Source organism: Pelodiscus sinensis, chromosome 9, assembly GCF_052426305.1.
Source record: "Pelodiscus sinensis isolate ZL-2025 chromosome 9, ASM5242630v1, whole genome shotgun sequence".
Taxonomy (NCBI): domain Eukaryota; kingdom Metazoa; phylum Chordata; order Testudines; family Trionychidae; genus Pelodiscus; species Pelodiscus sinensis.
In genome coordinates, this window is record NC_143060.1 from 37,284,290 (window position 1) to 37,295,499 (window position 11,210).

Consider the following 11,210-nt stretch of genomic DNA (forward strand, 5'->3'; position numbering starts at 1 on the left):
ATGTGAAAGAGATAAGGTGGGAAAGGTAGCTTTTATCGGACAAGTTTTTGAGTTTGAAGGAGCTACAACACCACTGCAATTCACAACATATGACATAGTAAAGTATTAATATCTTCATTTTAAAGATGAGGAAACTGAGGCAATACCTCATGTCAGTTGCAGAACTGAGAACCCAAGAGTTCACACTTTAATCGCTAGACCACACTTACAGACACTCACATTCCTACACTGAACTGTGTAAAAGGTATTAAAAATGTCCTCTCAACTGAGAAAGGCCCTGCTTAAATATCTGTCAGACAACTTCTGCATTTAACTTGTGTTACCCATGAGAACATGTGAATTGGTCATGTCGAGACTTCAGCCTGGAAGAGTATTTTCACTGAAGATGAAAGCCACTGGTTTGGCAGGTCTGCCTCCAGGCAGAAAGTGAAAATTTTTGAAAGTGCAGCTCTCCATTCCCCTGCAGGACTGACTTGGAATCTGAAGCGAACCAAAGCACAATGTCCCCGATCTTTGAGGATCTGGATGAGGTAGAAGTAATATTGATAATCTGTTTAATTGTGATAGAAATGACATCACAATGAGAGACTGAGTAATGATCTGCAGAATACCAAAGAAAACAACCTGAAATGGAACAAGAACAAATGCCTAAGCAGGCTAAATGAGAGCAGATATCTAGGACACATTCAGTAATAAAGGAGTTTGACCACATTAAAGAAAGATGGAGGCAACTGTAGAAATAGGTTAAAAAAAAGGTCTTTACAGAGACTCCGATATATATGGATATATTAAAAAATGATCTCTAATTTGACACAATTAAATTCTCCATTTAAAAAACTGCTTGAGAACAGGTCAAAAATAGAGAGTGGCAAGAGAAGCACCTGGAAGGGTTACAGTTGTCCCCAACACACCCATACTGTGATATTATGAGATTAACAAAAAGACTAAGATCTCAGTCAGTACAAACTTAAATGGATTGGGATCAATCAGAGATATGCTTCCAAAGCACTGACTAAAACACAACAGAACTATGTAGAGACTGGAAAAAAATGTTGAGAAGAGTTTTGGGTGTGAAAAATTACATGAATAAGAAAAACTGTCAAAGCACAAACATCTTTGGAAATTGTTGGAGGTTATTATGCAAAGCACGGCCCACACTTCAAAAATGATCATGAAATTGCAAAGATACTCATCAGTTGTGAAACACAGATCCTATAATCATCCTAGTATAGAGATCCCCATGTCAAGAGTGCCTATAAACAGAAAAAGCAAGGTACTGCAGGAAGTTCAAAATAAATACAACTCAAATACTTTCCACATAGGAAACAGAATTTGATAAGCTTAGTTAAAAGACATTGTTGATTCAAATTACAACAGTACATGTAGGATTTTGCTCAGAACTTTGAGCCTCAGACAGTTGCTTAGAGTGCCAATTGACACCCTGACAGAAGACATGGCTCAAACTGGCACCTAGCCCCTCGAAGTTTCCTATTACCCTAACGTACAGTGCTATGAGAGATTCCACAGATGAACCTATAGACAGATCTGGCACCAATAGGGCACTGACTTGATGTAATTGTTTAGCAAATTGTTAGTTCTTCATTTCTCCAGAATGGATTTGTTTGTACATGTAATCAGGGACATTCATAACAAAAAAGGGGTTGAATGCTGAGAAATGCTGAGCACCTCCTGAAAGGGGCTAAGTATCCTCCACTAAAGGAAGTCTGTCTGTTCAGACTTTTGCATAATCAAGTTCTAAGTTTTCTCTGTGACAGAGACGTAAACCACATTAGATTATGGCTCATCTCTGTTCTATAATCTCATCTCATCTCTCTGCGATGCACAACCCCATCACTGTCTGCCAGCAGAGGTTATGAAATTCATTGCTCCTCTAAAAAGACATCTTACTACCTTTGCTGGGATTTGCAAACATTGTTTTAATCAAAGCACTAACCTGTTTTATAAGAAAAGTAAAACAAGTTTATTAAACAAAAAGACACAGGTTTAAGTGCTGCCAAGGATAAGACATAGAGACAGAGTTACAGGCAAACAAAAGTGAAAAAACTCTTCTAGGATATTATTAAACCTGATTTTACAAACTACTCCAGAGAAATGTTGCTAAGTCACTTCAACATGGCTGACAAGAGTCTCTCTCCAGGACCCTTCATAGAGATCCTCTGGTGAAGGATAACTTTGAGATTCTCTCCCCCTTTTTAAAAAGTCCAATAAGCCTTTGAAATGTATTCTGAAGGGCATTCCTAGATAAATTTCCTTTTCCCTGCTGGGTGTAGAGGCCATACTGTTTTATGTAGATTTTAGGTTTCTTCCCCCACTGGAAATATTTTACAACGCAAATGTTAGGGTTGCCAACTTTCCCAATCAGATGGACAATAGTGTGACAACTGGCACTGGGGAACTCTTGACTTAATCAGGTTTCTTTTCAGGAGTGATATCATGCACTTCCTCATGCCCTCCCTTCCCAGAGTCATATCCCATGGGAATTAGTCATCAGGAGCATCCTTAATGCCTCACACACATCCTGGAAGCAGGTTCTACCCCAGCTAACTGAGAGACAAGCAGACGGGAAGGTTCTTAAAGGGACAGTGTACATTATGTGCCAAAAACATCTCAAATGTCCCTGCAGAAGCACCCACTAAAACTGTCTTTTAAGAAACATTCTCTGCCTCCTCCTTATAGGATCAGAGTAGCCACATCCCTTTTATAATCCAGGGAGAGGCTCTAAACTCCTAGTCACAGGTGTGTGCATTTTTCATGTAAATTGCTGAGAAGTGCCAGATGGCAGCTGTTTTCCCTTCTCCGTTGGCACCAGTAGCTACAGCGGGGAGGGGAGTACTAGGAATAAGTAGAAGGGCTGCTCAGGAGGCAGCAATCTCATTTATATTAGTTGACTCTGAGATAGTTATCACAGAGACTGCCTCTCCGCAATCTCCCATGGTCTCAGCAAGTAGGTTTAAGCTAATATTCCCTCAGGTAACACTAGGAAGCCATTCTCTATAGCTAATGTGCAATTCTGCAAATGCCTACCACTAGAAAGCCACTCATAGTGGAAATGCGGAAGATGATTGTGAGGTCGAAGAAATTAGGTGGTGTACCACAATCGTTTCTTTTCTGCCTGCATTTTCTTACAGGCCTGGATGCTCTAGGCAGCCATTTGTGCTTTTTGCTTCTTATTATTCTTTTGTTATTCTCAAAGGTTTGCTCAAGATGGTACGGTGTAGGAATGCACTGTTGACTTTCAACAAGTTCTGGGACAGATCTCAAGGCCATGCACCTGCTACGGCAGTGCCGGAGGGCTTGGGAAGATCACATAGCTATCTTTGGGTTTTATTGTTTTATGGTTTGGGACTGTGAATCTGATGTCTGTGCTGTTCGAAATGGGCGTTCCTCTCCTTTGTAACTAAGTTTTGGCTCATGGGAGTCCCCATGAGTATATTAATTGGCAGGGCTCGACAAATAATACAATCTACTCGCCATGGGCAAGTAGATTGTAACCCGGAAGAGCCGGGTTCAGGCAATCTGCGCATGTGCAGAACGATCTGCGCATGCGCAGATCGCCAGACAATGCAGCTGGTGAGTGGGGCTCGCTGCACTTCAGCGAGCCCTGTTAATTGGTGACTTTTTCCATGTAGTCATTATGCTTGTAACAGGAATATTGTTTTGATAATAAAAATTTTCGTTTTTATTAACCCGGTATTGGTTCATTTCTGTGTACTGGAAAATTTGTCTGTGTGATCTGCATGCCTCTTCCTAGGGAATAGCAGCCACAGACTGCAGTTTGTATTTTCTCTTTCTTTTTTTCAAGCTCTTTGGAGAAAAGAGCTTCAGGTGTCCTGGGGTTGGTTTCAAGGGTCCACCCCTGTTTGAGTTCAAAAGCACTTGATGGTGGCAGCGGATTTTTATCCCTAAAATCTAGGTTTTTTGGATGGGGGGGTGTACCAAAGCCTGGAAAGATAAGGTTTTGGGGTACTTTTGCGGGCCCCCACTTCTGCATTCATCGTGCTAGAGTGGGGAATCAGTCTTGACAAGGTGCTTGATCATTGCTACATGGTACATATCACTTACATTGACTTCAAGTCACAGGACAAAATAGTTATCTGCTGTCACTCACAGGATCAAGTTCATTAGTGTCCTGGTGCACCTTTTTGACAGTTCAAAGGGATTCAAGACAGTAGATCTGGCACCAGGAAATTCCTTCTGCAGTACAAAGCCAGCATTTCAGCACCACAACACAAACGTTTTCCAGCCTGCTTCAAGCAGGGAGTGAAGCTACAGAGATGTGGGCATGCCTAGAGCATTGCTGCACTTCAGAGGAAACCAGATGAAAGCCTGGGCCTGCAGCTGAAGCACCCATAAGCCCCAGAACAGGAAAAGCACAAAGGAAACAAACTCACTTTTTCAGGTCCAACACCAAGCAGAGCTTTGATACAGGGGTGAATCAGACTCACCAGATCTTATTCTGCAAGCTCCATATATTGCCCATGGGCTGCTGGGATAAGACGTTTCTCATGCAGCAGCACCACCTGCTGGGCAATACACGAGGCAGATTTTTCACTCGCGGACATTTTTTAGACTGTAATTTAGAATGTCCCTTTGGGCTTCTTTTGTTTAAAATAAGTGGAGGTTACTGGCTAATAAAATAGCTACTTAGTGGAGGAAACTTACAGGGTCAGCTTGCCAGCTGGTAAACTCCATGTATGATAGGCTGAGCTGAGAAGACTATCCTAATGCACCAACACAACAAACCAGGGAGCTACCTGAGCCTTTTAAAATGCATATTTGGGGGATCCTCCACAAAATATCCTCTATTGTGTCCATCCTCAGAGGAGAACTGAATGACCCTAGGTCCATGGAAAGTCACTTAAGTCTTCTCCGCTCATTTTACCTCTTTAAATCGCATAGCAGGACTTCTTCAGGGACCTCATCAGCAACTATCTTAGCTCCTTTACCAGGATGTACACAAATTAAGCACAGAGAAAATTTTGAAGAGAAGAGGTTGGTATGAATCTGAGGCCTTCACATGCACATATTCAGCATCAGGCTGCTCACTATGAATTCAGGCCTGATTCATTACTGTTCAGCAGCTAGCACACTCATTTCTTCCTGTGCTAAGCTGGTATGTAATAATATTGAATCAGAATTCCTTTAAATACATTAGGAGCAAAGGGAAAGACAAAGGAAAATGTGGGTACTCTACTTATTAGTTCTTCTCTGCTAACTCATGCCATCAAGAAGCCTGGAGGTAGTTAATGCATATTTTTGCATGATGTCATTAAAGGACAATGAGCAGTCCTGTGGCACCTCCGAGACTAATATATCGTAAGCTTTCTTCGATAAGGCCCACTTCATCAGATGAATTGGAGTGGAAGTTAAGGGTACGTAACAGCAAAATCAGTTACGTGTCAGTTGTAGGACCAGTGTTAGTTTCATTAACACTGGTTCAATTGATTTTGCTGTTATGTACCCTGATGCTGAAATTTTCACTCCAGTTCATCTGATTAAGTGAGTTTTACCCAGGAAAGCTCATAATATATTTGTTAGTCTAAAGTGCCATATATTTTCATGTCACAAACTTCAGAGAGCGCAAAGGTTTCAGCCTTCTGGTTTATGTTCCTCATCCAGACAAAGCAATGTTAAGAAAAAAGATTATTAATAATTCTATCAACAGTGATATAAAATGTGCTTAGAAATAATATATCTAAGACTTGTTTTATTTATGGAGATTTCTTTACTGTTCATTGCTACTTGAGTAACAGGACCCAATCCAGCATACATGTATGTATGCAATTTATGTGGTAATTTGTAGAGTCAATGTCACAGTATGCTCTAATAATATTTTCTCAATAATAAAAGTAAGAGCTTAATATTAAGTAGTAGTGAATAATAAACATAATTATGTTTAACATAAAACACTAACAATATAAATTCTTAGTGATAGAAATAGCACTATTAACATGATTTGTTAATGTCTGTACAGCACTTTGGATATGTGCTCTGCTATCATTGATATAGTTTGTACAATACTTTCATAGTAGTAAGTATAAACCTAGTCATTTAAACTAAAATACAGAGAAATATTTAATATTCTGTCCATTAGAAATTATTAAAATATATCAGAATAAAATAGATTTTAAAATTCTTTCCTAATATAATTGTACTTTTAAAAAGTTTTGTAATTAAATTTGAGAAGCTACAGTTTAAAGAAAGGCTGCAGCACTGAGTAGGGTTGGGTTGGTGGCATAACTCTTTTCATGATCTAATAGTCTATTAGATTAAAAAGGGACAACCCCATCTCTACACAGAGACCCACTGCCTCTAATGCAGAGAGCAAGAGTGCTTTGTCTATAGGCTGTATAGCTGATGTGCGATGAATCCAACAGGTGGCTCCGTGGCGCAATGGATAGCGCATTGGACTTCTAGCGGGTGAAGAGATTCAAAGGTTCCGGGTTCGAGTCCCGGCGGAGTCGTGATTTTCTTTCTTTTTTATTTAAAAAGTATTTTAATGCTCACTCCCGGCAGCTTTCCCCGCGCAGGCGGTTGGACCCGAGCTGCCCATGTGCTCGAGGGAGCGGCCCAATCTGGACCCTCCCTTCCGCCCCAGCGGCCGGGCTCGGAGCCTCACTGGGCCGGTGTCCCGGTCGCTGCCTCGCGCAGCCACCAGGGTCGGGCCTGAGCTCGGGGGGAGCAAGGGCGGCAGCAGGGCCGGTGCCACTTACGGGGCAGCTCCGGCTGCGGGAGCCGCCCGCCGGGCCCGGGCTCAGCGCAGGGGCGGGTTGAGTTGCAGCTTCTTTCCCCCAACCGCGCCTGAGCCACGAACCGCTGATTTATCATTTTATTCCAGGCTCTTCGAGAGCACAAAAAGCAAAACCAGCCTCCCTCCATCTTTCTACCCCGGCTAGCAAGGCAGTTGTTCATTTCCTGACTAAGTGCAAGAGGGGGGCTTCTTGTGGAAATATACGTGGAGCTCCTCCAAACAGCAGTTGCAAAAAAGCAATCCTGGAGCTGGCTTTAGGTTGGGGGTACAAGCCATCATAATGCACACAAAACAAGCCGTTCTCTTTAAAGAAACACCCCGTTTGCACTGACCATTGAGGTAGGAAATCATTTTCATTTTTTTTAATGGCAGGTCAAATTCGTCCTAATGGGCACTGCAAACCAGTTAAGTGTTGAAAAACGAGGGGAGAACTGATTAATGAGGGATTTCAATTAACTTTAAAGCCAGCAAGGAAGTGGAAGGGCTATTTTAGCAAAATCAATTAAACATTAGCCCTCCCAAAAAAAGTCACATTTCAACTCCTCTGACTTTGTTAGATGTAGTTTAGCCATATGCTTTAATGCAGTCTTTTCCATCTTACATTTCTCTTAGCTCCATCTTCTCCTACCACTTTCATTAATTATATCTAGAAGATTTACCCACATTCCTCAAGTTCTTAGCTAAATTTTTGGTTTTCTTCATTTAAATCATTGCTCTGGGGTGGGGCTAGGAAATGAGAGGTGCAGCATACAGGTTGCCCCAGGGAGAGGACCGCCCCAGTCCTCTCTTACTGCAGCAGATTGGAGCTAGGGGAGAAGCACCTCTCCATGGCTGCTGCAGCAGGTGCAGCCATGGGAGGAAATTCATGTCCCTTTGCTGGGGAAGATCCAGGTTCATCTGCCTCTTGTGCTCCTCTGCCACAGTGAGACATGCAGCAAACGGCACTTTCCCCTAGGGGAACAGCCAGCAATGTTCTGGTATGAATTGGGGTGCAGGGAAAGTTCAGTCCCTCCCACCCTCCACAAAGGGAGGCTCACACACTGGGCAGTCCTAGAGGGGGGGTACCCCCGACCAGCCCCTTTGACCTGATTCTCTCTTTCTGTATAGTTTCATGAAAAGCAAGCCTATTCTGGGCACATCTCACTTCCCTAGCACAATCAAACCGTTACCTTGCTTTAAGTTATAAGAAGCTGAACGCTAAATTTGGTGGTATTAGCTCTTACCACTCAGGAGTTCTTGGACAGACAGACTCACTCATGCACTCAAATATATATATAGATCATGACACTTGTGTCTTTCAGATTAAATAAAAATCACTGAGAAATGGGCCCATCAGACTTATAATAAAAACACATAGCTACTAATGTAAAATGCAATACTGGCACAGCATAATAATCCTGTACCATGTAAATGAGGTGGTGACAGAGGCATTTCTTTCAAAGCAGGAGACATTAATCCACCATGTTCACACCAGTGAATTTTGTCAGACAGTTTCCCTCTCCTATGTGCCAGCTGACTTCTGCAGCTTCAAATCTCTTCTCAGAAATCACATTTTGGTTTTGTTTCCATGGTTTCTCTTAGCTATGACACTTACCCATTATAAAAAAAGGTGAAACAGTATGAAATAGTTTATGGAATCTGTTTTCTATGTAAATGCATCACTAACCCGACAGATGTATTTCCCTTCTCATTGTTCAGTGTTTCTCCTCCACTTTGTCCCTATCCTTGTACTAAGCATGCTTACTGCTATCATTTGTTCATTATCTACTTTACCTTGCAACAGTTTCAGGGCACAGAACCTTTTCTTATACTATTGCAAATAATTTATACAATACTTTACAAAACTAGATAATCTACCACAAAGAGCCAACCATGTAAATGAGCTCAAGAGGAAATAAGCTGGATTCTTAAATGAGATGTGTGGGGGCAGATAAAGATAAGGAAAGCCCTCCAGGGGGAGGGCAATGGCTGATAAAAGGCACCCAGCTGAGAATGGAGAAAAGAGCAAGAAATTGTAACATGACAATGTAAAAGAAAACCAACAGAGGAATTCAAAAAGAAAAGTGACATGGTTGGAGTGGGAAGCAGAAGTCTATGTTGGGTGCAGCATTCTGGACCAATTGAAAAGCAGATGGATATAAAAAGCTGGAAGCCGAGAGACTAGGTTACAGTGATCAAAGATGATGTGCAGTGTTTGGACAAAGTATTTTAGTGGACAAAGGGTAGATTAAACAGAAAGTAACAACTTTGTAAAATATTAGCTACATGATTCGAAGAGTCACAACATGGTGGCTAGAATGGTGTTCTCTATGGAAAGGAAGAACATTTAAGAATAAAAGAGAGACCAAGTGGTCAGAGAGGCAACTAGAAAAACTGGGGAGTCAGGGACATGTCAAGAAAGTTATTTGGGAAATCAGCTGCATAAGAGTCTGTGTCTTACTTTTGTTTGCATTCACACAAAAGGCATTGTAATGGTACCCTATTCACTATACCAAGTTAATCATGATACCATTGCTAATCTTATGAACAAATAATTTCATTATATTACAGTAGTGCCTGTAAGCCCTACTCATGGACCAGGACCCTATTATATGAAGCATGTATAAATACAAAACAAAAAGGCAGTTCCTGTCTCAGAGAGCTTACAATTTAAGCATAAGACAAGAGAAAACTTGGATATAGACTAGTAGGAAGTATATGAAAATAAGAGAACAAACCTATTTGTTGTTTAAGTTTATCCTGTACAGACTAACTCGGCTACCCCCTGAAGCTACTCTGAATGTTCACCAGAGAATATGCAACTATCTAGGGACACCTAAGCCATCAGCAAGTGCACATGTAGAACATAGAACCATATCACCTGCTGTCTCAGAATCACAGGTTTCTACAATATGAACTAAAGAGGAATCTTTCTTGTCATAGTAGAGCTTATGTTTTCAGGCCAGCGTATAGAAAGCAATACAATTAAAATATCTGGGAAGGTCATTTCAGTACAGGATAATAAACCTAAACTAATATATTACATTCTGTTTACACAAAAAATGAAGTTTCTCAAAACCCACCATTCTTTCTTAAATGTATTTCTGACAGGCTTGTTTTGTCGGTGTTGCTGATCAGTGATTTGGCCTTGTGATAGGCATCTGGACCATTATGAGAGCGCGCCAATATACTGTTTAATTAGAACTCAAGAATTGTAGCCATGTGCTCATCTTTTAATTCTAAATTGTCACTAAAATCTTTTCATAGAAAACAGTCTAATAAAAATAATTTTAAAATAGTTACAAAAATTCTATATAATTTTATACAAGCTCATTTGACTATTGTTCATAATCCTCTTAAACACTACAAATATCTCTTATCGCAATTTTGTTCTTTCCTGTTTGTCCAATATTGACATTCTTCTGCCTCAATGTTTCTTACAGAGCACAAGAGCACAGTTCTGGTTTTATTTCCTTATTCTTGCATTGTCATCAATGGTGTATGCACAGGTCTGCGATACAATCACAGGACTGACCATAAAAGAACAGAAACTACACCTCAGCCAAGATTTGCAGAAATGATGGGTGTCTGCATTTGTATGTCCTCAATCTGACACTTCAGCTCAGGTTTCAAAAATGAGAAGCTTCTATAAATCATTGAGTTGGCCACCTAAACTCTCTACAGGTTGAACCTCTCTAGTCTGGCACCCTTGGAATCTCACTGGTGCTATACCAGAGAATTTGTCCAGCAGCATTGCCAACACTTCCACTGCTTACTCTCAGAAGTCATTTGGGGTAAATTAGAGCTAAATAACAGCACAGAACACAGAGAGCCAGCACTGGTGGCTGTAAACAAACTTTATGGGATCATAGAAAACTTGGCCACAGCCATGATAAGCGGACATCTAGCAAACTGAAATCATGCTGGCTCATGGTAGTTGTCAGGCCAGAGAATGTTAAACTAGAGAGCTTCAACGGGTAATTGTTTTTTAAACTCTTGGTCCTAGCCTGTCTCCAATACAGTGACTAATGTTGGATTGTTTTAGAAAAAACATGCAAATGCAAGACAGACATGGGAGAATTTTTTCATAACCTTTGCTGGTGATCAGTGTCTGGCTTGAGCCATGAGGGCTGACTGCCTTTCTAAGTCTATCTTAGCTGCTCAGAGTTGAAGCCATTTTGAAACACAAATGTCCAATCTCTTAATTAAAAAAAAAAGTCAAATTTCCTTTTGTAAGAAGGTATAAAATAGGACCCTGAAGGCCATTTTTAAACATTTTACTTCTATTATATCTTCCCAAATTTTCTTCCTTTTCTTTCCTAGCACAGACAGCCCACCCCACATAATCCCACCATTGTTGAATGACATACCAATAATTTCCTATTATCAACTTCTATTCTACCATTACATTTTCTGCATTATTCTCCAGCCTAACATTAGTAATTACAGGCAGTTCTCA

The 11,210-nt window shown here is 40.9% G+C and overlaps 1 non-coding gene across 1 annotated transcript; it reads left to right on the top strand.

Moving 5' to 3' along the window:
• Nucleotides 1-6,400: 6,400 nt before the first annotated feature.
• On the top strand, nucleotides 6,401-6,485 carry TRNAR-UCU (transfer RNA arginine (anticodon UCU)). The gene is given in 2 exon segments: nucleotides 6,401-6,437; nucleotides 6,450-6,485. It is a non-coding gene; the product is annotated as a tRNA-Arg (tRNA).
• The last annotated feature ends 4,725 nt before the right edge of the window (nucleotides 6,486-11,210 follow it).